We start from the raw sequence: 24056 nt of genomic DNA, 5'->3' as shown, positions 1-24056 counted from the left end.
TTTTAGTACATTTTCCCCACTTATCAACAAATGAATTCTATGGTATTAGCTGATAATGGCTTATAGTGTTAGCTTCCTCAGTGTACTTGAAATTTAACAGGTAACTCTGAGAAGTACGGAATATTAAGGCATCATAGAGAACTGAGTCTTATGACCATCGGTTGAAAGCAAATAGAGAAAACTTGTATTGAAAACATCCGCATTGCTGCTTCTCAGCATCTTGATCAACTACTCTTTATTTCCTCCTCATGATATGTGTAAATTTTATTGATATTTTCTTTTTGTGCTACTTAACCTAAGATACCCTCTTTCTCAGTCCCCCACATCCTATGTTAATTTTCGTGAAGTAAAGAGACAGTAGTTGAGATGACTGTGGTACGCAATGATGCTGCTGGATTAAGTGGAGGCAGTTGCTGTTTTCATTTAACTTTTTGTTTTTGCAAGTGCTTGTTCTCTCTCTCAAATTTGCTTGGTTTTGTTTGTGCCTAGTGTTAGTTGTTTTTCCCCCGTATTTTAAACACTTTGTCAAAAGGTTAATTTTTCCAAAAATCTGTTCCGATAATCCCGTTCTTCCTCCTTCCGTTTCTCTGCTCCAGCGTCTCATCAGCGCCCTGAGTCCCACCGCTCGCTGTTCTGCACTGCGCGCTCGGGGCCTGAGATCCGCATGTTCGTTTGCTCAGTTTACTGCTCGTTTGCCGAAGCATATCCGCTAGTGGATTCCTAAGAAAGGGTAAATGCGCAATAAAAAATGACGTCTGAGTTGTTTGTTTGTCTTTACTGCTTAATAGATTCATCGTAGGTATAATTCACAATTGGAAATCATTTTTCCTCAGAGTCATTAAGGCATCATTCCACTGTTTTCTCATGCCCGCTCTTGGTGTTGAAAATCAGATGCTATTCTGATTCTCACCTCTTTGTGTATAATATCTATTGCTTCCTCTCTGGAAACTTTTATGATACTGTATTTTCCCTGGTATTGATATTGTACAAAATGTGTTTTGTTTGGGGCCTTTTTGAATTAATTTTGTTGGGTAGTCAGTGGGTGGACCTTTTTAATGCAAGGACTTGTGTCCTTCAGTTTTGTCAAAATTTGTCTTTTTAAAAAAATCACTTCTCCCCATTTTCTGTGATCTCTCTGAGACTTTTACAGGCAGATTTTGGATCGGTTCTTTCTCCCCTCACCCATTTTCCAGCTCTTTGTTTTCTTTTCTTTATTCTTAGGTGATGTCTAGGCTTTATGTCACGATACTTTATTTGTTTAGTAATTTAAACTTCAGATCAGGTGTCAGCAGATGCTATTGGGTCAAGTTTATTTGCATAAACTTAAGTTTTTGTAAATGAAGAACACATTCACATTCATTTGTGCATGTATTATCCGTGGATGGCTTCACCTTGCAATGGCGGACTTTACAGGCTGTGAGTGGTAAGCTCCCAGTGTTCTCTATGAGTCCATTCACAGAAAGAGTTTGCTGAACCTGTCCCTGACCCCCGTTTAGCTGGTCACAGTTATCTTCAGGAGCTCTTTTGGGTCCTCTTCTCTCCTGTTTCATAGCATTCTGCATCTCCTTTATTTAAGTAACATCTCACTCAGAGGATATTATATGAGGTGTTTTGGTAATATACCACTTGCTACAATGTCACTGCATCCTTTGCTGTAATTTAGAGTCCATTCTCTTTTGGCGCATTTCATGTTGGAAGCTTTTCTCAAATGTTAAATTTCTTGTGTGTTCTTTCAGATTAATAAGTGAGGGACTAAAAGCTAAGAGAAAGCCCCTGTGTTGGGGCAAGGTTCTGGTTTAGATTTTGTGGTCAGCTTGCCTTTTCACTGAGGGATAGCCAGATGCATAAAGATGAATTCCACCCCCACCCAGAGAAGATCCTCAATCTACTGCATTCGATATGGAGGCTACCAGTGTTCTAGGGACAAGGCAGGAGAAGGGTGCTGAGGTCCCATGTTCATTGTGTATGTTGTCATTTAATTTTTCCATTTTTGGTCCCAAGCCTCACTTCTATGCCTCCTATGCTTAGAGCTAGCTTCTCATGTTTGAATTTACCACAAAATAAGCTTTTTCTTTTTTTCTGTTCAAAGAAAGGAGTAGTGTATTAATTCAGGCTGAGTATATAACACATACCAAAGTCTCTGTGGCTTACACGACAAAAATTACTCTGTTGAAAGCTGGGAGTCTGAGGTTAAGGTGCCAGCACGTTTGGGTCCCAGTGAGGTCACCCTTCCTGGTTTGCAGATGGACACATCCTTGCTGTGCTCTCACCTGCTAGAGAGAGACATCCTCTCTCCTATGCAGCCCCCCCCCGCCTCCATGACCTAATTACATTCCCCAGGCCCTGCCTCCAATTACCAGCATGTGGATTGTGTTCTATCCACCAGATGCGAGAATAACTTTCGAAGACCTTTCAGGGTTTTGATCTTATTTTATTGGCCAAGCTTAACCTGCGCAGGAGCGAACTCTCGGAGTGTCCTGAGACACGGTGCCCAGAGGGCTGCAGATGGGAGTCCCGCCGAGCGCTTACAGCTAAGTCCTTATATAGGGACGAGCAAGCAAGCGTCGAACAGAAGCAGACGTGGCAGTTAGCTGTTTGCTGACAGAGACCTCGCGTGGGGAACAGGATGGGGGTTCAAAATTCAAAGCTAAGCAGATTACAATCAGCCTGTTTTGCTGTGGTCAGGCTATGTTCTCAATTTCTCAGATCTCAACATTTGCACATGTGGGGGTGCAGTCTGGGGACACACACACTCAGTCCACAGCAGATCCTCTGTGGGTCTCGGGTGTGATGATGGGGATCTGGCGGTTAGTTAACTGCTCTCCATGAAGACTTTGAACTAGTTCCCATATTTTAGGGACCCTTACCTTCTGGAGCCTCTCACCACTTTTAATGCAGTGTCCTCCTTCAGTAAGCAAATAAGTGGTAGCTTTCCTGACTGCAGTCACGCATCATGTATTCTATGTTTTCCAAAAATTTATAAAAATCATTCACCCATTCTTATCTCCTCTGTGTCCTCATTTGTGCTCATTTATCATTAAATGAGTTTTGAGGAGGAAGAGGCAATAAAAGTGCCATCAATCTGCCATATTTTTGATGTGAGTTTCTCACGACAGTTTTAGGCACGGCAGGTGATGACGGGCCATGGGAGCGAGGGTGGCAAAGCTGTCACATAAGCCAGGGCTGCAGTCCAAGGACAGACACGGAGGTAGATGAAGGTCTTTAGTGTTAAAAACGAGCTGCTGTCCTCTTGTTCACTCCCGTCTTTCAGGTTTTTAACCAGTGTCATTATCAGGTCTCTTACTGTGTGCATAATTTTCTACAAGATCTTTTAAACCAGAAGAAACTTGGATATATTGACTTACTACTAGGTGCATGTCCACTGTTATTTTAGTTACTCTTCTGGGGCTGCACTTGAACTATCCCCCGTTCGTTCATTTATTTCTGAACCTGAGTCATCACTGCTCAGAGGTTTCTCCCAGAGCTTCCGTTCCTCCTAGACTGGCCTGTTCACTTCTGCAGGCCAACAGCCACCCCAAGTGCTAGGAAAACACATATTTTTAAAGCCTTTTATGTATTTATGTCTCACTGTGGATATTGAGAAAATATATTTGGTGGAAATAGAATGACTTTTCAGGCCATAATGTTCATTTAAGCTTAATCTTCTCTAGCACTTTATATTTTGTATTTATTATAACTTTGCAGATTTAAACATTTTCAATATATATAAAATGTATTAAATTTGCACGAGCCCAATGTTGCCTCACAAGAATGAGTTTATAATTTTATATGAAATAGAAATCATAGAATGGTATGTGTATGTTTTCTTAAGTAACCAAGAATGAACTGAAATAGGAATGTTTTCTCACCTTTTTTTTTTGTATCAAGATTTTGGCTTCAATTTGAAAAATATGTACTTTGCTTTTTTCAAATTTGTGTTTTGACTTAATAGTAAAAAAAGTAGAAGAAGCTGACCTTGATATATGCTCATGTGTATATGGCATGTGTGTGTGTTTACATCTCTGGGAAGTAAAGTTTTACAAGTAAATATAATATTTTAAGGAGGCTGCCATTTATAACTGAAGTTTATAACTTGTGAGAAACCAATATAGGCCTGTATTCAAAAATTAGTGCTAGGCCCTGGCTAGTATAGCTCCGTGGACTGAGTGCAGGCCTGTGAACCAAAGAGTTGCTTCTTCGATTCCCAGTCAGGGCACATGCCTGGGTTGGGGGCCGGGTCCCCAGGGGGGGCACATGAGAGGCAACCACACATTGATGTTTCTCTCCCACTCTTTCTCCTTCTCTTCCCCTTTCTCTAAAAATAAATAAAATCTTTTACTTTTTTTTTCCAAAACTGGTAATAAATATAACTGTTATAGAAATGATTTCATCTAGTCATTGGCTATATTTGAGACCAGATTTTCTCTTTACGGCAAAAAGTTTACATTGGTTTTGTATTTTTTTTAGTATATAGTTAAAATCATGAAAACATATTTAATTTGGTATATATTATTTTTTAATCTTGATATTTTCCTTCTGAGATACTCTGCATTTCTGCCTACGGAAACAAAAGCTAACACACCATTTTATGTTTAGGCCATTAGTCCATTAGTCCTAATTCTTAATTAAGCTTTGTAGATTTTCTGGGAATACTTCTAAAACACTTGAGAGGTTTTACATAATTGCAAGTGGCTTACAAGCTTTGTAAGTTAAACTTGAAAAAATACATAGTAATGCCAAGTAATAGTGATACAAAGGCTTAGAGAATACCAGAGTCGGAAAGGATTTTGAGATTATTTTGTCCAGCCCACATTTGACACATTAGAAAACTGAAGCCCCGAGAGATGAGGTGACTGGCTGTGTTCACATGTGACACAAGTACAAGAACTTTCAGTGGGACACACATCCTTTGACTCTACTTGTGTTTTTGTGACCATTCTGTCTCTTTTAAAACACAAACCAGTCTTTCTAGCATGTGGACAATGATAGCAGACATTAATAGATAGTTATTTTCTAGCCTTGTATAGATTTATCCAGACAACTAAAACTTAAATCTATTTTTGTTAAATAGGAATGAAACATAAATCTTCAAGTTGCTATTCCTTAAGTTTGTTTCTCTCCTATTACAAATGGACTACGTATTTATGATCAAACATAGGAACCATAGCTTCCCCATTCAAAGGTAATCCCAATGAATATTTTAGCAACTGTACAGATTTTTCATTAACTTGAATTTAAAGTATCCCATTCCTTGCAGTTGGCAAAATCATTTTAAGTTTTTTCTAATGTTGGAAATTTTGTTTATAGAACAATCTTTATTGATGTTGAATTATTCAGACTCGCCTTCCCCTGAGTCACTGAAACATATAAATTATTGGCTCTGAAAGGAAAGAAGTCACTAATATTGTAATACACAGTTTCTCTCCCACATGGCCCCTGTAATCTTTTAAAATCTTAATCTTAAATAACATACATCTTCTATTCCATGCCAAGGGGCAAGGTAAACACAGAGAATTATTGCTTTCTTCTCTTTTGAGATTTGATGGGTCTTTAGGAGAAGGGCCTGAACATCAATACTAGAAGGGTTTTATCCTTTCCCAAAGATTAAATTCCTTGAATGGCTCACTGTCACCTCCAGTTAAACAGCAGACTTGTCTTCATGACATACAAGGTTCTTATGAGCTGATTCATTTTGTTGTGATAAAACCAAACTATCAGCCATAGAGCAAAGTAGGAACCTTCTTGGAGAAGGCACCGTCATTTCATCCCCTGTATTGGACTGTTTTCCATTTGTATCTCCGTCTTGTGTTCACCTCTGTTCTGCCTCAAAGCTCCACTGCATTTATGGTTCTGGCTTCCTGTGGAGTTGGTTTGCTGCAGTAACCTCAGTGTCCACACACTGTTTCATGATGCTTTTAGCTTCGTTGCAAATCAGCTCATTCTTTCAATACTTTTTACTTTAAAAATCCAAGAAGACCAATCCTTTGGTACTGTGCCACCTCATCTGGTACATCTGACTTATGAATAGGTTGCTCCTGGATAAGGTGATAATCCTGAGTCTTATCAGGTGTGATGGAGGATTGGTGGTTATGGTGAAGTTGGCAGGGTCATGTTGTGTAAGCCTTGGCATGTGCTTTAGGTGGGGCTAATTATACTTCCGGAAGAAAGTGCATGCAACGTGATGCAAAGACCCTTTACTCTCTGGTCCAGATCTACCCTTTTGTCACCACTTCCACTCACTATTCGATATGCCATGCAACCTACAACCCAGGTACACCGAGGTATTTATCATTCTCTGAATGAGCCGTGTTCTATTATTATGCCTTAAGTCACTGTTTATGTTATTCTCTCTTATAGAGATGCCTTCCCCCATTTTCTACCTCATGAAATCTTCTATGAGATGTATCCCAAATGTTATATTCTCCACGAAGCCTTCTCTAGGGATTCTGGTGACTTTTTCATAAGCACTTTTGAGCTGTATACCACACATATGGCATAGAGATACATTGCATTGTAATAATTTATATGTAAACTTTTCAAACAAAATATTTTAAATTCAGGGAAGGTGGAATCTTATTCATCTCTAAATATCCACTGTTAGCAGACAATGCACACTCACTGTGCATTTGTTGAGAGGAAAAACATCAAGGTGATTGGGGGGAGATACTTCTCTCTAGTGAAGAGTCCTGGAAGGAATACCTGTATCTGTGTTGTCCAAGGCGTGCTCAGGTATGAGGGGAAAGCATGTCCTAAGTATGACAGAAACTCACCATTTAGGTTAATTAGCCAGAATGCTGGCTTATTTTTGTTACTTGCAGTTTACATTTCAGTAAAAAATGCTGCAGATGATTTGTATTGCCCCTTTATTCCTTTTCAACCCGAGAAGTTCCACTCTGAGGGCACTTGCATTTGTGTCTGAAGGTAGTGACATAGTATGCCCACAAAAACTTTTCTCCTTTGAAGTTGTCCAATTGCAGGAGAAATTTGGGGACAAAGTCCTATTATTAGGGGTTATTTACTCCTATTTCTTTCTCACCTGAAGTATTATCTTAGGTGGCTTTTGGAATTAAGTGGATTTTCATTAAGGACCTTACTGGAATATCTGTAGCTTAAAAAAAAAAAAAGGCTTGTCAGCAGGGCAAGAAGCCTGGTTGTAGGAGCCACGTCGCACAAGACTGATTTGAAGGACAGTTTGTCTGTAGTCCGGCCCTTGACTATCTATTTTGTGCCAATTTGCATTCCAGGTGCTGGAGGTAGAATGAAGAGAAAAGAAAATACACGTTTCTTTACTTACAGTGTCCACCAGCCGGAATGGCACACAGACACAAGACTTGTTACAGTGCGGGTAGTGAGTGCTGTCCTGAGAAAACCACAGGGCGCTCTGTGGCTTCACAGGCACGGCACTCATCCACAGGCCAGCTCTGAATTAAATCCCAGCAAAGAAATAACTAATGACAGAAGTGAATGATTAAAAAAGGTTAATATGGGATAAACAAAACTCTTTTGTGATTGCCTCAAATGTGTCAGTCAACAAAAAAAACCAAGCACCAATTTACTGCTCGGTATCTTAAAAAATATCCACGTCAGGGCATTTTTGGTAATTCGCATCACTCTTCAGCCTAAACATTTTTTAAAAACAGATGAGGTGCAATGGTGACAGCTGGGATAAGATCCCTGTCCACAAATACCGTATCTCCACTGCAGCCAATGCGGACGTATTGTGGGAGGTATCTGTGTCTGGCAGGCTCTGTGCTGCAAAAATACTGGCATCGAGTCACATGGTCACCACAGAGGCTTGAGGGCAAAGCAAAAACCCTTCAAGTTGTTGTGAGAAGCACCGTATGGAAGGGAATTTTTAATCTCATAATGCAAAATCAATTTGGAATCCTGATCCAACATTTTTTGTTTTCCCATGGGAAAATTAGGTGTTTTAGGGAGTTTATGCCAAGCAGACTGGCATATGACATGCACTAACATCCTATAAACCTAACTTTTCTTTCTTTTCTCTTCCTTCCTTCCTTCCTTCCTTCCTTCCTTCCTTCCTTCCTTCCTTCCTTCCTTCCTTCCTTCCTTTTCTTTCTTCCTTTCTATTTTCTTTCTCCAAATGTTATTTTGTCTATGTCTCTATGTATGTATTTTATTATATTTTTCCATTAACCATTTGCCCCCCTTATTCTCCACACACCCCCACAATCACCACAACTGTTTTCCATGTCTGTGAGTCCTTTTTCCTTTGCATCCAGTCCCTTCACCCCCTAACACCCCCACCCCCACCCCAGAGCTGTCAGTCTGCTCTCTATTTATGAGTCTGACTCTTATCAACTTTTCAATATCAGAATCAATTTGACCCATCAGATAGAGCTTCTAGCCAAGGCTTTCAAGCATACAATTCCCAGATGTGCTGTGTCTAATGAAGCCAAGATAATGTCTTCTGGAATAATATGTAATTTCTCTACAAAGTGTATCCTTTATGGTAAAAAAAAAATTGAAAAAAGAAACCAACATGTTGGTGTTTTGAAATTGGCTTCAACATTTTAAGTCAGTTTCTGTGATAGCTCTGTCTATATCTACTTTATAATAAAGAACTATCTGGGTTTATTTTAATTTAATCTTCTTTTTTTCACCAGGCTTAAAGTAATAATCAAGGAAGCCTCTGTGGACTAATCTTCCAGTAGTCTTGGCACACATATTTTGATATTTGTTGGGAATAGATATTCCCAACTGTTAGATGTTGACGGTGTCCTTTGAACTGTAAGAGATGGTAGGATGAGTTGGGAACTTCGATAATTATGCTAATTCATCAGAAACATGTGTGTTAACCTCATAGTTCTGAAATATGAGATAGTGAGAGCTCCACATTATACAGGAATGTAATATGAATTTCTATTTGCTTTAAGATAGAAAACTTCTCAAAATATGAATTTCAAGAAACAACTAAAGTGGTATCAGTTATTTCAATACAGTCCACAGCACATATTTTTTAAAGAGAGGAAATAATTGATTCTTTATTTGTAGATTATAGATTGTCTACCTGAAATATTAAAGAGATTATATTAGATTAGATTGAAGGTTAGATTATTAGAACATTAGATATTAGATTGAAAAGTTACTAGGACCAGAAAGATAGTATGATAACCATAAAAATTAAAAAGTAAGCATACAAAGACAATTGCTTCCTATTTGTTTTCAAATTGATTATTGTTAGTAAAATAGGAAAAGACTTATAAACTAGTAAAACAAAAAAAGTCTTGCAAGGTAAGAGTTACCTATGACTAAGCTTAAGCAATGTGCATGACCTATACAAAAGGTGGGAAGAAAACCAACAATGATAATAACAACAAATATGTTAACTGCTGAACAAAATGAAGAGAAATAGTAGGTTTCTGGATAAGAAGACTCAATAGCCTAAATTAATTTGTGAATAAATACAATGCAACATGATTAAAACCTCAACAGGGATGTTTTTATTTAATTCTGTGCTTTAATCATATTTTTCATTTTCAGCATTCTATTATGTAAATTTTGAAACATATACAAAAGGAGAAAGAATAATGAAATGAACTTTCCTGTACCCATCACCCCAGCTCAGTGTCGCCAATAATGTTATTATTAGTACACGGCCTAACTTCACTTATTTATACCACCGGTTATCAATCCTCCCAATAGATTGTTTTAAAGCAAATCCAAGACCTCATATAATTCACCTGTATTTAACTATAAAAGATAAAAATTTCTTATAAAAAGGTGTTTCCATGATGCTATTATCCCATTTTTCAAAGTAGCAAAAATTTGATGGCTTAAAATTAAATACCAATCAGCATCAAATTGGATATGCATGCATGTACACCTTCTCATATATATATAAATACATGGTTGAATTTTTGGAATCAGATCTAAAAAGATTCTCACTTGGCACTTTATTCATATAAATCTAAAAATCTTTCAAACTATAAAATCACCCCTCTTTCTATTTTTTTCATTGTAATTTGTTAAAGAAACTGGATTACTTATCCTGTAGAGTTTCCCAACTTCTGTATTCTGCTGAATGTACCCCCATGATTTATTTAAAGTTTTCCTCTGACCTCTATTTCCTATAAACTATGTCTACACATATGAGTAGAGGTTTGATCAAGATCCAGGTTTGATGTTTTGTTGAGATTACTTCATTCAGGATATTGAGACCCTTCCATTGTATTACATTTGAAGCCCATCATGTTTAGTGTCTTTTTAATATATTGTTAAGATTGATCCATAGGTTTATGTGTGGTTAGCCTGATTCATCCATGATAAAGTTCCCCATCAATTTTTCACCTAATGGTTTAGCTGTCACTGATGATTATTTCATAGGTTTATTTGTAAAATAGTAAGTTCCTAATTCTGTCATTGCCTTTTAATTTATTAGTTTGAGTTCTTCCATACAAAGAATAACTTTCCTGTATCAGGTTTTATGTTGAGGCACATTTTATATGGAAAAGACAAAAAAATTCTGGTTCTCTCTTTTTAATTATAAATTTTCAAAATAGTAGGTTGATTTTCTAAAATTCTCTAGAGATGACTATTGAGTCATTTCATGGATCTTATATTTTATATATTTAAATTTATTATAGTTATTATTGATAGGATGTTGAATTTATCTCATTTTTGCCAAAGAATTCCTTCAGTTTTGCTCCTAAGTCCTTTTGTAATGACCCCACTTGTCACTGATACACCCTCACACTGGTAGGACAAGAAGCACTAGGCTCCTTTCTTGTATTTTCTGCCCAGGCTAGGAAACAGCCCTGTGTCTACGACATCTCATTGGGTTTTGTTTGTTTCTTTTTTGTGGGAAATTTTATTTATAATCTGGACACTGGGAAGGCTCATTGCTACCTAACTGGCCACTGCTACTAGGCATTTTCTATAGAAATATTTTAAAAGGGAAATATTTTATAAGTTTATATTGACATATTCTTATTTTCCTTATTTGTAATTCAAATTTCAGTTTATATGTTTTGTTCGTGGTTTTCTTTTTCCATATGTTTACCTATTTTCCCTTAAACTGAAAAATTTTAATTCCATATGATTGTTTGTATATATAATTTAAGAATAATTCTAGAGCAACAGCAGTAATGTTACTAATAAAGTGATCAGTAAAAACAGTTTGATTTCCTTGCAGTTCTTACTGTCCTTAGGATATACCTACTAATAGTATACAATTAAATTATTATTGGATTATATCACTGAAAATATTTTTTGCATGGTTAAGCTACCGATTCACACATATTCCCTTATTTTATTTTGCTTTTGGTTTCCATGGATTACTTTTTTCGTAATAGGAATAGTTTGAATTGATTTTGTTTAGTAATTGTTTAAAACATTATTATATTTCCAAAGGCAAAAACTCAACATAAGGCATATTTGGAGAATTTCAGCTTCTCTTGTTTGTTTTTATTGGATGTCACCATTTTTATTAGTTTATCGTTTATCTTTTTTAAAAAGTATGAAGATATCTCTCTGTATATATATTTGTATTCTTATCCTCCCTCTCTTTGATAAAACATAGCATATACCGTATATAGTTAAACACTTGTTTCTTTTCAAGGTGTTTCTTCTCTTCTAAAGAAATAAATACCTCCTAACGATAATGAGTAATATTCCTCATTCTTTTCCCAAAAAGCATACACTTCCCCCCCCCAAAAAAGCATACATTTTAAGCATGGGACCTATTCAGAAACCAGTGTAGGTAACATCATTTATTCATTCATTTAATAAACTTTGACTGACAACCCAATAAATATAGGTGTAATAGTCTTGTGCTACAAGATTAATAATCCACAGCTCTGTCATAATGGAGTTTAAGATCGCTTCTCGAAGACAGGCACTTAAACCAACAATCAGTCCCCAGTGTAGGTGCTGATGGAGGTCAGCAAGTAGTGCTGCCATAGGAGGAAGGACATCAAAACCAGAGAGGCTTTGAGCCGACTCCTAAAGAACGGGTGAGAGTTGGCCAGGTTATAGGTACAGACCGCAGGGTCCAGGCACAGAGAGAGACACACGGGAATTCCCATAGACCAGGCAATGACCACATGGACCCCAGAGAGATGGGGCTAGAGAAACAGGTAGGGAGGGTCCTGACCAGTGACGTCCTTCTAATTTGGGCCATGGAGTCTGTGTATGGCCTTGAAGAATCTCAGTAGCCTAGAAAGGAAAGAACTTAACATGAAATTGCTGAAGCAGGAGTTATATTTTACAAAGACCACCCTTAAGTCAGTTGTTTATAAACATTATTTAAGAAATGATTTATGATCAATGTTACTGTCAATCATGTTCTTAAATATCAGAACACAGCCTGCTGATATGCTAAAATATTTGTATTAGAGGAACAAATCTTTAATAAAGTATCATTATTAAAGTGAACCAACCAGCCAATCAACCAACCAACCTACGGCCGGCCCAACTACCTACGCTCTGGCCATCCCACCTCAAATTCTTATGTAATCTAACTATAGAAATTTCAAAGAACAAAAATATGGATTGTATTTCATAGGGCCCTTTAACCTACATAACAGAGAACAGAGTCATAGCCATTCAGAGCTGGAAGGCAGGATATGCCATATTGTGAAGCACCTTAAAAATCATTTCACTTAGTGGAAGAACATGCAGTATTTACATTTGAATTTTAAAGTAAGTATCCTGTCTTGTGCTAAAGTTGTTCCTACCGTATAATATCACTGACGACAGTATTTAGGCAAGCACTGTTCTGTACCTCCATTTACTCTTGATTTTCTTTTAAGGAGGCACTTGTGCCATTCCCATTTTATAAATGAGGAAACTGAGGCATAGAGAGATGAAGAGATGTTAGCAGCATTTATAGTTAGTAGATGGGCAGGGCTGGATTCACCCAAGCAGAGTGACTCCAGGATGGGTGCTGTTAATGCCTGTATGAGATCACCTCCCTCTCCTAAAGAAATAAATAATCCAAAGGATACACACAGTTGAAGAAAATTTATGAAAAAAATATGTATTAAAATTTTTTAGTTACTAAAATTTCCTTCTTAATAAACAAATCTTATCTGATTTAGTAATGATACACCTTAATTTACTTCACAAAAATTTTGAATATTATTTTAGAATGTGGTTGAAGATCAATTGATAACCAGTGTTTTAACTGATGAGGTTCCTGAAATCTAAGGCTTCATGTTTTTCAAATTTACTTAAAGCTCTAATCATTTTTCTATTCTTCTTGCAAATAAAAAGTCTACCGTATGTATATAAAGTACAGTATTTGCAAAGATCTGCTTAGAGAAAAATGAGATTTTTTAATTTTACACATAAAATGTAAAAAATAGATACACATATCAAACCTCTAACCTGTTTTACAACGGTGTTAGATGCAAAGACTCTAAGGATGCATAAGACAGCATCTCTGTTGCAAGGAACTTGCCAGTGTTTCTGTCTGCCTCTACCAGAAGGCCCCTTGGACTTGGTTTTTACTGACTGTGACCCTTAGGTAATGCTCAGGGCAAATCAGAATGTAAATATATGATCTTAGAACAAAATAACTGGAGTATCCATTCAGCACTGAAGTAATCCACTTTGCATTAAATTCTAGTGTCTTAGATTTTCCATGATTTTCTTTTCATTGTTTTCTTGGGTGGAGTACACTAATATTATTCAAGATGTCTTGTTTCTTTTAGCCTTTATTGTCACCATGCACCTATTAATAGCTAGTAAGTACAAGTTACTGTAGCTATCTTACAGTTAAAAGTATAAATTTCTGTCTGGCAGATTGATTATGATTTTTATTTCTCCATCATACTTGTTTATAGTTCTGTAGAACTGGTTTTCCATTTTATTGCCTGTAGTATTCTTTTGGTTATCCCTCCAGAAAGTTTGCACACTAATCTATTCTTCAGACTGATTTAATTTAATTTATTGATTATCTCCTGATTGTTAGGATGGTTATATGTAATTGTTTGGAATATTCTAAAAGAACCCAGAGGGCCCAAATTAGCCATTCCTGCTAATACACATCTTCTCATTGGGAATCACTTGTTAAATAGTTTATTGAATTACTTTATTAACATACAATCGGTATAAGCAATGAAAAGTACAGGACAACATCTTTGTTACTTTCTGCATTTCAAATTATTTTCTGATGTCTTTTCAAATATTACTATCGAGCTTTGTAAAGCTTTTATGCATGCAAACATCCAAGGGCCAAGCCTTGACTAATCTAAGCTTAATGCTTGTGCTATGTGAACTATGATGAGCTATAAAACTCACAGAAGAGCAGTTTTATCTGTTACCATGTATAGAAACATCTCAAAGAGACAACTAAACATGACAGTTGAGGGGATTTGCAATTGAAAGAAAAAAAGCATCAGCAGAGTTGAGAGCCATATAATTATCCTCATTCACACTGTGACTAGCTTTAAAGTGATTTGTTCAAAATGGTTACTCATGTACTCCTATCACCTCCTTTCTTGACTATGTACTAATTCTGATTTTGGCATTTGTCTATAGAATATATTTGCTCTTCTTCTTGAAAGGGAATTGTGATGCATTTTCAGTAGCGTTTAAATCAGTTAATCATATTTCCCAATTACCCCATAACATGAAGTTGTTTGAATTTCAAGTTGCAATGTTCTTAGAGAAAGCTTAGTATCTTCATTATACATACAGTCATGGTTAGCTAATTAGCATCCTGAATGTTGCAGTTTAAACCTGGATGTCACTATTTCTGGCTTCAATGATATATTGGGGTTTTCTTATTTTAAAAAATTTAGAAGGAAAAAATACCATTGTTGAATTCTACTTTGTAGTTTTTGCAAATAAGAAGCCCCCTTTGAAAGTATCCAGATACAACATAAATGCATTATAGTTCTCATCTATTGGTCTATGAATAAAAACACCCTTGACTGTTTTCTCAAAAAGTAATGCAATTTACAATATAATTAATGAAAATTAAGCTACATTGGTATTCCTGAAGGAAAATTGCACTACATAATTCATTTTAAAAATCACTGTTTATTTCTTTAGTTCATTGGGAAACAAGAAACAGATTCAAAATGATGAAGCTGGGAGAACGCCAGTGCATTTTGACATCATCTCTAATTGAAAGATCAGTGTTTCGGAAGCAATTTCATCTTGTTTGAGTTGCCATTTGAATTGCCATTGTTTGTAAGGCATTTCTTCTTTCTTTAAGTAGAGGTTCTCATCTTTCAATAAAAGGCATAAAGGAACTAAATTTATTTCCGTTATAAAATAAGTGTCTTACAATTTTATTAGTTTTAACACTTTCTTTGTCCACATATTTAATCAGTGAGTATTGTCCTGTGTACAAAATCATAAATCAGTAGGAATCAGAGAGCTGAAGTGTCATGGACGAGACTACATTTGGCAATGGGAGAGCTGGGACTAAACTCAGCTTCTGGATATTCACTCTAGTGCCCCTTCTTTTATCTTGGCTCTTGGTGCCTTGTGATCCCTTGATTTGTGGAATCCCAGAAAATAAGACCATGAAATTTGTAGTGTAGGGGTTGTGAGGAAATGGAGAGTTTTTTGTATAATTCAGTAGTGACTTGGCTTGAGGTTTATTTACATACAATTATGCCGCACATTTGCGTAGCACCCTACAGTTTTAAAAATTCTCTTATTATCTCTTCATCCCCTCTCCAGGACTTAAATCTAAATCTGCAACTCCTAAAGGCTTATTTCATCACATGTTATAATGCAGTTATTAAAATATTCAGAAGTAAGACCTTTCTCTGAAACCCACGCAGAGAAAAATCAAGTAATAAGATTATGGAAACCGCACAGAAGTAATTGCATGACAACTGCAAGGGAGAAAAGAAGGTCACACTCTCGTAGGGGACATCATAGTGACTGATCTCTGACATGGAAGACAAAGTCCGCAATTTTTCAGAATATGATTAAAAATGATGAATGATGTGATCAAAATATCCTTCAAAACTCTTTTCTAGGTATTTATGGAAAAGTTTGAGTCTCTGGAACCTGGCCTTCCATAGTGAAAAGTGCTGTTATGACAACCATCAGATACATTTATCATAACTTACCCTGACTTAGACCGACTTCTGAAGAAATATGTAGCCTATCGTTTCTTTCCATTTCTCTCTCCTCTTTCAGTATGTCCTATACTGTACGTTTAACCTTAATATGTGAAAGTGGAGTAAAATATATTTCTATGGAGATAAATCTGATGGGCTAACATCCTAAAATGCACAACTAATGAAATAAAGCTGTAAGAGAAATACTGATTCTATTGGGATAAAATAGCTATTTCTGTCATATTTTCTGATAGGTTCAAGAGACGTGGCAATTCTTTACTCACAAGTTCAAGAAGGAAAGTCAAGAGGGAGATGAGTTGTGTTTCAATGTGAACCTTATTTTGGAGAAGAGCTGAGGAGATTAGTCAGGATGTCTTCCAGAACTGAGGACGGGCCACGCAACTTGTTCTTTTCTTTTCCCTGCTCCTTCCCCTTATACTCAGAATTTTGCACCAGCACTCCTTCACAAAGGCTTTGCTCTTTCTTTTTGGTGTCACCACCCTCTCTCAACATACTTAATCATTTCCATTAGTTTACCAACATTCGTAAATCCCCCATCTTAAAAAAGAAAATAACTCAAAGCTTTCCCTTCAAACTTTCTCTAAGCACAACCTCTCATTTGTGTTCTCTTTAATATAATAACCTTTTCAATGTATATCTGTATCAACTCCAATTTCCTATGTATCATTCACTCTTCAAATCTTTTCAGTTCGCCTTTTCCTCACCATACCATGGACGTTGTTCTTGTTCTCAAAGGTCTCTATATTGTCAAGTCTAAAAGCCAGTGCTTTGCTGTCATCTTACCCCATTTCTCAGTGGTATTTGATACAGTAGCCTACTTTCTTCATTTTGAATCACTGTCCTCTTTTGCCCTCCTAGACTTCATGCACTTTTTAAAAGTGTTTTCATGGTCTTCTCCCTTCTGGTGCTCTTTTCCTTTAACTAATGCTATGAGAATTTTGGGATGACAGAGCTATAGACCAGGGGAACCCAACCACTGGGCCATGGACCAGTACTGGTCCTGGCCTGCTAGAAACTGGGCCACACAGCAGGGGGTGAGCTTGAATGTAATGCACTTAATCCCCACCCCCCACCCCATTCATGGAGAAATCGTCTTCCACGAACCCAATTCCTGGTGCCAAAAAGTTGGAGGCGGTTGCTATAGACCATGGAGTGAATCTGACAAGTATGATGGTGCTAAATTTTCCCAAACCTACGTGTTTGGGCTGTTGGCCTGCAGGGATTCTTCCAGATATGTTGGAGGGGGGCATGTTTCGGGCACTTAAATTTTTTTCTGTTGTGTACTTAACATTTACTCTTGTACTGGGGGTAAGAAAAATATTACATGAGTGTTTAGCAAAAGCAACCATCCAATTATATTTGCATTGTTTTCCTTCTCTAATACTGGACATTTGGTTTTAGCATAAGGATGAGGTAGACTACTCATTTTGAAATAGAATTATTCAGAAAAAGAGGGCATTGCTACTCAGGAGAGGTTGAAAGTACCAGGTGTGTTTAAGACAGAAGTTTGTTTTAAATCAGACTTTTCTGAGTCCCTAAGCATGTTTTTCTCACCTGGGAATGAGTTCTTGAGTTTCAATCTTGATCTGCTTGTATGGAGAGTGAGCAAAGGTATATTGCATGAATGTTAACTAACAAAACAGTAGAGCTCATAGAAAAGAGCCGGTGCTGTGCGAGCTGTTCCTGGCCTGGGGAAACTCCACAGACATCTGTCATCTGGTCTTTGAAGACACAGACAGCCTTTAGAAGTATCATGGCTTTTTGCAATTCAACATTAGTCTGGGACTAGTGAGTCAACTAATCAATCGAAGTCTGTTAAAACAGTACCATTTTTTTTTACAAAGACAATTATGGCTCAGGATTTAAGTTCGATGGACTGAAGAAGAAAAGCTTTCCCTGTTTATAGTCTAGGAAAGGGAAACTTTGCATATATTTTCATTTCTTTACATTGGCTAAGGAAAATGTATCTCAGGGTATGGGCTGACATAATAACAGTGGGATGGGCAGTCTAAAATGGGGTATGACTTGGAATTAAGGGAATCGGATTCAAGTGTGGAAGGTGGTAAGGAACTAAGATGAATCCTAGATCTCCTGAAAAATTTAGCTACTGACAGCTTGCACATATTAAGGCTGTTGATTAGTTGAGGATGTTGGCAGAAGAAAAGTGAATTGGGCGATACTGAGAGTGGGATACAACATGTTGATGGAGAATTCATGAGCAGACAATGATGAAGAACAGAAATCTATGGTCATTGGAGGTGGAATTTAGGCAGAGTAAGGCAGTACCTTGCTTCTGAGGGTCAAAAACGCAGAATTCAACTGAGTTGCCCAAGTTTCAGGAGGATGATCAAGATGAAGCCTAGGCTTTGAATGGGACAAACATGCCTAAAGCAAAGTTAAACAGCTATCAGGTCGATTTGATACTTAGCCACAGGCCACTGAGGAAGAGCTTTTTTAGTATGTCCTTGCTGAGATTATAGTAGGATTTATCATAGTGAAATTATGGAGTTTATATGTGCATGCTAAGGACCCTAATCACAGGGAGATAAAAAAATATTTCAGGACATTCTCCAAAATGAATAGCACTCAAAACAAACAAACAAACACACAAACAAACAACCTCGTTTCTATCCCTATTCCCTCTCCAGTTCTGCTGTTTAACTTATTTCTTCTCCTTTCCTTCTCTGCTTTGGTTCATGGCTAAATGGTTTAGAGACCATGAGGATATTGGGGAAGTAAGGAAAACATGAAAAGGGAATCTACTGGGAAGAGTCTTTGGGAACTCTTAACCCAGACATGTCTATACATTTTCAAAAGGGGACATGTTATAAATGATCATCAATTGAAGACAGTCTTATTGTCCAACGGGGCAAACAGATATAGGATTATCAGTCACTGGTATGATCAATTCATTTTCCTAAGGAAATGCATGGTATTTGACCTTTAAAGCATCAACTGTAGTTCCAGAGGTACATTACAAAGCATCTCCCCCAAATTATTTCTCTTTCTCCTTCTATTATCCTTTGTTCAGCAGGAGTTTATTTTATTTTTCCTCTTCCTTGTGATTTTAAAATTTGTACTGACTGCACAAGAGGGCTGAAATACAATCTTTTCTTGGCAGAGAGACTTGCCATCCTGCTGACATTTTTATTGTAGGAACAGTTACCTGGGGAGGTGACTTACTGGCAAGAACAAAATCAGTGTACCCTGTTATCCTCCCCCAATGTTTTCTTAACAGACTTGTTAGAGTGTAGTGTATGAAATTCAGAGGGGGCTTGACTCAAGAATCTGGACATTCCGCAGTTGAATGCCTGAACAAAGCAGACTGACAGACTGAACCTCAAATATCTGTATCTCCTTGTAGTAGATACAATTGCCTTTTAAGATATAAATTATATTTGGCCTTATGCCAAATAGGCGAAGGGCTATTACAAATAATTCCCAGCCTCAAATTAATGTAGTCCATCTACATTAATGACATCTTCTCATGAACTGGCTTATTGAGCCATATAAAGGAGCAGAAGATTTCAAAAGTCCTGCTGTTTCCACCTTCGAATCACATATGTGCAAAGAGAACTATTTCTGAATCTACACCTATTTCAGGAACATAAACTTTACTGCAAACGATTTTGACTTTCCTGCCTTATATTCCCACATACTGAGGGACGTCTTTTGATCCTCTGTGATACAGCAGTCATATCTTGCCAGTGAGTAAATTACTTGACTTTGAATGACACATTATTGCTTCAGGTGCTTGGGTGCCTTTTAGTATGGCATGTGAAGTGCTGTCAAATTCTGAAATAACCCGAGAAAATGAATTTGCCCTCAAATTCATTTGAGGTACTCAAAGCAGTACTTCTTTTCTTTTAAAAAGAGAGACTGTAAATAGTTTGCGATCCTCCTTATACTTTCTTTACCCCAAACTCTTCCCTTGTCCTTATGCTGTTACCCATGCCCCTCCTGGTATCTCTGGGTGCTCAAGATTGCTCACTCTTTCGAATCTCTGAGCCCCAAAGTCTGGACATTTTTGCATATTAGCTTTCTCCCTCCTCTTTTTTAATCCTATATACTAGATAGCCCCAAAACTCTGTGGCTTAAAATAACAGACATTTGTTGTGTTGCCATGTCTGTGGATTAGGCGCTTGGGAGTGGCTAAGCTGGGGGCTTCTGGCTCGGGTTCCATCGTGAGGTTGCAGACAGGACTGTGCTGTCAAGCCTGTGAAGGCTTGACTGGGGCTGGAAGGTCTGCTTCCGGAATGAGAGCCTCACATGGCTGTGGGCTGAGGGTTTTTTGATAGGGCAACTGTGTTTTCCCGGAGTGAGAGATGACTTTTATCACTGAGTTCTGGAACTTAAGACTGTCACTTCCCCCATATGTTGTTCATTGGGAGCAAGTCACCAAGACAAGCTCATAGTCAAAGAAAAAAAAATTAAGCTCCATTGTAAAGGGAGAGATATCAGAGAATTGGTAGACATATTTTTAAATCACCACATCCCCACACCCCACCCTTGCCTCCAATTCACCTGTCTCATGTCTTATGACTTTAGTTGGTGATTCAGCTCTGAACTAAACTAATAATTAAGAGTGGTTGTATTAAAATATTTATTCCCTTTTGGTAACATAGTATAAAGATTAAAAGGAGTATACAGCCAGTTTATATTGTGGCTCTGCCATTTTTTTAATTCTTTGGCTTTGGTAAAGTTATTTAACTTATATAAGCCTCACTTTTATCAGCTGTTAGATGGGCATTTTGATATTTATCTCACAGCATGTAATATAGACCTGAAGTTACACATGTAACACAGCTTTATATGTAATAGGTTCACAATATTTGGTAGCTATAATAGCAATAACATTATATTGCAGCCTATGCCTTGTATTTGGTAATTTTTGGTGACTTTGGAATAACTCACAGAAATTTCTAAATGGTGAGAATTAAAGCGGTGTTTTTATTACCAGAACCCTCCTCAATCTAAAACTGACTTCCATCCCTCCCTCAGCTGGTTCCTTGGTGACTCCCCCACCCAGAGACTTCTGTGTGTCTCAGTGAAAATGTCAGTTAGTATATGGTCCTTACGCTGAGCTCCTGTTCTACTGTCTCTGAGCTGTGTGGCGTTAGGTAACCTCTTCAAACTTTGTATGGTTGTCCTTTCTTATATATAAATTTAGGGATAATTCTTTCTTTCTTGCAGCACAGCCAGCCAGCAACAGTGCCCTATGAACTGAAACCTCATTCATTTAAGTCAGTGGTTCTCAAACATGGCTGTATGTTGGAATCCCCAGGACTACTTTAAAAATTCTGATGCCTGGTCTAGTTCCAGAGATTCTGATGGCCAAATAGGTTTTTAAAAATCTTCCTGGATATTTCTCATATGTTAAGAACCACTGGTTTAGGTTGATAATCTCTTATACAATCATTAGACCAAATGGCCTAAATCAGTTAGCCCAGTGATTTTCAACCAGTGCGCCACATGGATTTTTACAGCATGCAATAGCTGACTATTTAGTCAGGGGCATTGACTTCTTTTTCCTTAGAGTGTCACATAAAAAGTGATAACAGCCAGCAGCCATCTGGCATGAATAAATCAAAATTGTACCCATTTTTGTCAATTGGCAAAAGTTATATTTTTGGTGTGCCACAAAATTTTAATAATTGGTTTATGCATGTCATGAGATGAAAAAGGTTGAAAATTGTGGAATTAGACCAAAGTTAACATAGTCTAAAAACACTTATTTAAATCTTCCTGTGCTTTCAATTTTTTCCTTTGGTAAATTGTTTTATTTTTCTCAATATACATTTGACCCATTTGTTCTGTAGCTCTTAATTTTATTATTTTTGCTTTGCCCAATCCATAACCCCTTATACTCAGGTAATATATTCCACTTCTTAAAATAATAAGAAAAGGAACAGCGAGTGTGAATCCATGGTGTTCCCTTTAGATAAGTTGTCCTCCCAGCAGGAGCGATGACATGGTGCTGTGATTGTGGAAGTGCACAGGCATCCTGCGAGCTCCGTCGGAGCCAGCGATGTGCGTACGATTGGCACACTGGACTCTGTGTTGGCGGTGGTGTGCCATAGGGCTGGTAACAGATGGGGCTGAGTGCGGGCAGTCAGGTGTGCAAGCTCTGTCTCTGAATTGACTAATGGTTTTGATGGCAGAAATTCAAGGCCAAAGCACTGGGATGCCAGTCTTTTGTGTTGTATTGAATGTTTGCAATTAAAGCTATAGGACCACTCCTTTTCTGCTGTAACTCAAATTTAATGAATTTTGAATTAAAATAAATAGTTTCTTTGCCTACGTGAGGTATATTTGAGGTTTGGCTGATTGAGACTAGTCTAATGATGTCTCCACCCCTTAATTATTTCCCACAAACAACCCTTAAGAAGCCAATAAAATGTCATCCAAAGTGGCATGTTGCTGCTAAATATTTTGATATGTATAGGTTTTCATATCCGTGTCCTATGCGGAGAACCTGTAGGTGTCCTCTTGGAAAATGCCAGGGAGCTAATGTAGCATAGAATCAGCAAGGGCGTTTGGCACTCATCTACAGCTATGAGAAGGTCACTTGTCAGGGCTTTCAGAACTGTTTCGGGCTTGGGCTTGGTTTGAAATAAAGACACAGTCCAAGATGTGGTTTTCAGATGGGAAGTTTAAATCATATCTTGTCTGATTATTCTCATCATTAGCTCTGTTGGTCAAAACTCAGTCCTAGTACCTCTAGGATCATGGATTTAGTTTCCCCATAGGTTATTTAGCTTTGCATTGCATTGTCACAGGTTACATTTTTAATCCTTTTGGAAGGCTTCTTTCTGACAAGAGAATGTTTGTAGTTCCTTGTAGACATTGTATGATATGCACACTGCATTCTTTACCCCAGGAGACAATGCAACTCAGATTACTTGGCCGCGTACACCACTGCATGATCTTGAGTAATGCTGGAACTGAGTTAGTATAAACTCAGTCTATGTGGTTTTCATCCTGGTGGCTCCTTTTTAGAGACTGCAAGAGTAAAGCTATTCATGGGTATAGGAATTGGGTAATTATTATGATTGAGAAACCTACCGGTAGGTCAGCCAGAATGCTGCCTGACAGTGTCTTACACCATTGACATGCATTTGTGAACAGAGTGTCAGGATAAACTCTACTTGCTTAATTCAGTATTCCTCTGTGCTGACACATGCTGAAGAGTGTCTTACAGCCTTCTCTTTCTCTTCCACCTCCATTCTACTATTATATAGTCAGAAAGAACTTCCTTAAATGTGGTAAGGCTGTGATTTCATGGCTATATGTGGTTCTTCAGAGCTTCAAGTTTAGCTTTTTAGGAAAACTGCTCTTATAGAGTGTTGCTATCACTGTTATTAAAAGGAAGTCTGTGTTTTGTTAATTACCTAATATAATATTATGATGTTTAAAAACCCATAATTAATCTAATGTAATAGCAATGGAAAAAATTGTCATTGCTTTCATTGAACAGCTAGTATTGCTTAAATGTATTGTGTTAGTGCCATTGCTAAGTCGCTGGCAAATTCTGGCTTCTATTTCTAAGTTTGCTTCAAAGACCATGGTTCTCAAAGTCCCTGAGCACAGCTATCAATTCTGACACAGCTATCTTTGTATTAGTAAGAAGAGATTAGGCTATGTTTGTTTAACAAATCCTAAAACAGACACAACTGTAGTTTTTACTCATTAAAAGTCTGCTGTTTGTCCAGTGGTTCTCCAGGGCAGCTGCCTTTGAGCAGTGACTTAGAATACATTCTGCTGCCGTGTTGTGGCTCTGTCATCTCAACACATGGCTTCTAGGTCCTGTGGCAGGGAAAGAGAGAGAATTGCAGAGCATGTATTTGTTCTTTTGCTTACTGATCATAGCCCAGAACCAACTGGGGAACATGTGGAAGACAGAGGATGAAAGAGGGCCTCGTAAACACAGAGCCTTATTATTGCTACACTGTCTCTTCATTCTCTTCATTTCCTTTCTCTGGACTT

General features: G+C 37.5%; 1 protein-coding gene across 5 annotated transcripts in view; it reads left to right on the top strand.

The window, feature by feature from the left end:
* The window catches only part of CTNNA3 (catenin alpha 3), a 1563160-nt gene that overhangs the window by 720778 nt on the left and 818326 nt on the right, over positions 1–24056 (top strand). The window lies entirely within an intron of this gene.

The sequence above is a fragment of the Artibeus jamaicensis genome, unplaced genomic scaffold (assembly GCF_021234435.1).
Source record: "Artibeus jamaicensis isolate MK-2021 breed Jamaican fruit bat unplaced genomic scaffold, CSHL_Jam_final contig_332, whole genome shotgun sequence".
Taxonomy (NCBI): domain Eukaryota; kingdom Metazoa; phylum Chordata; class Mammalia; order Chiroptera; family Phyllostomidae; genus Artibeus; species Artibeus jamaicensis.
This window is presented reverse-complemented; position numbering and strand designations above follow the sequence as displayed.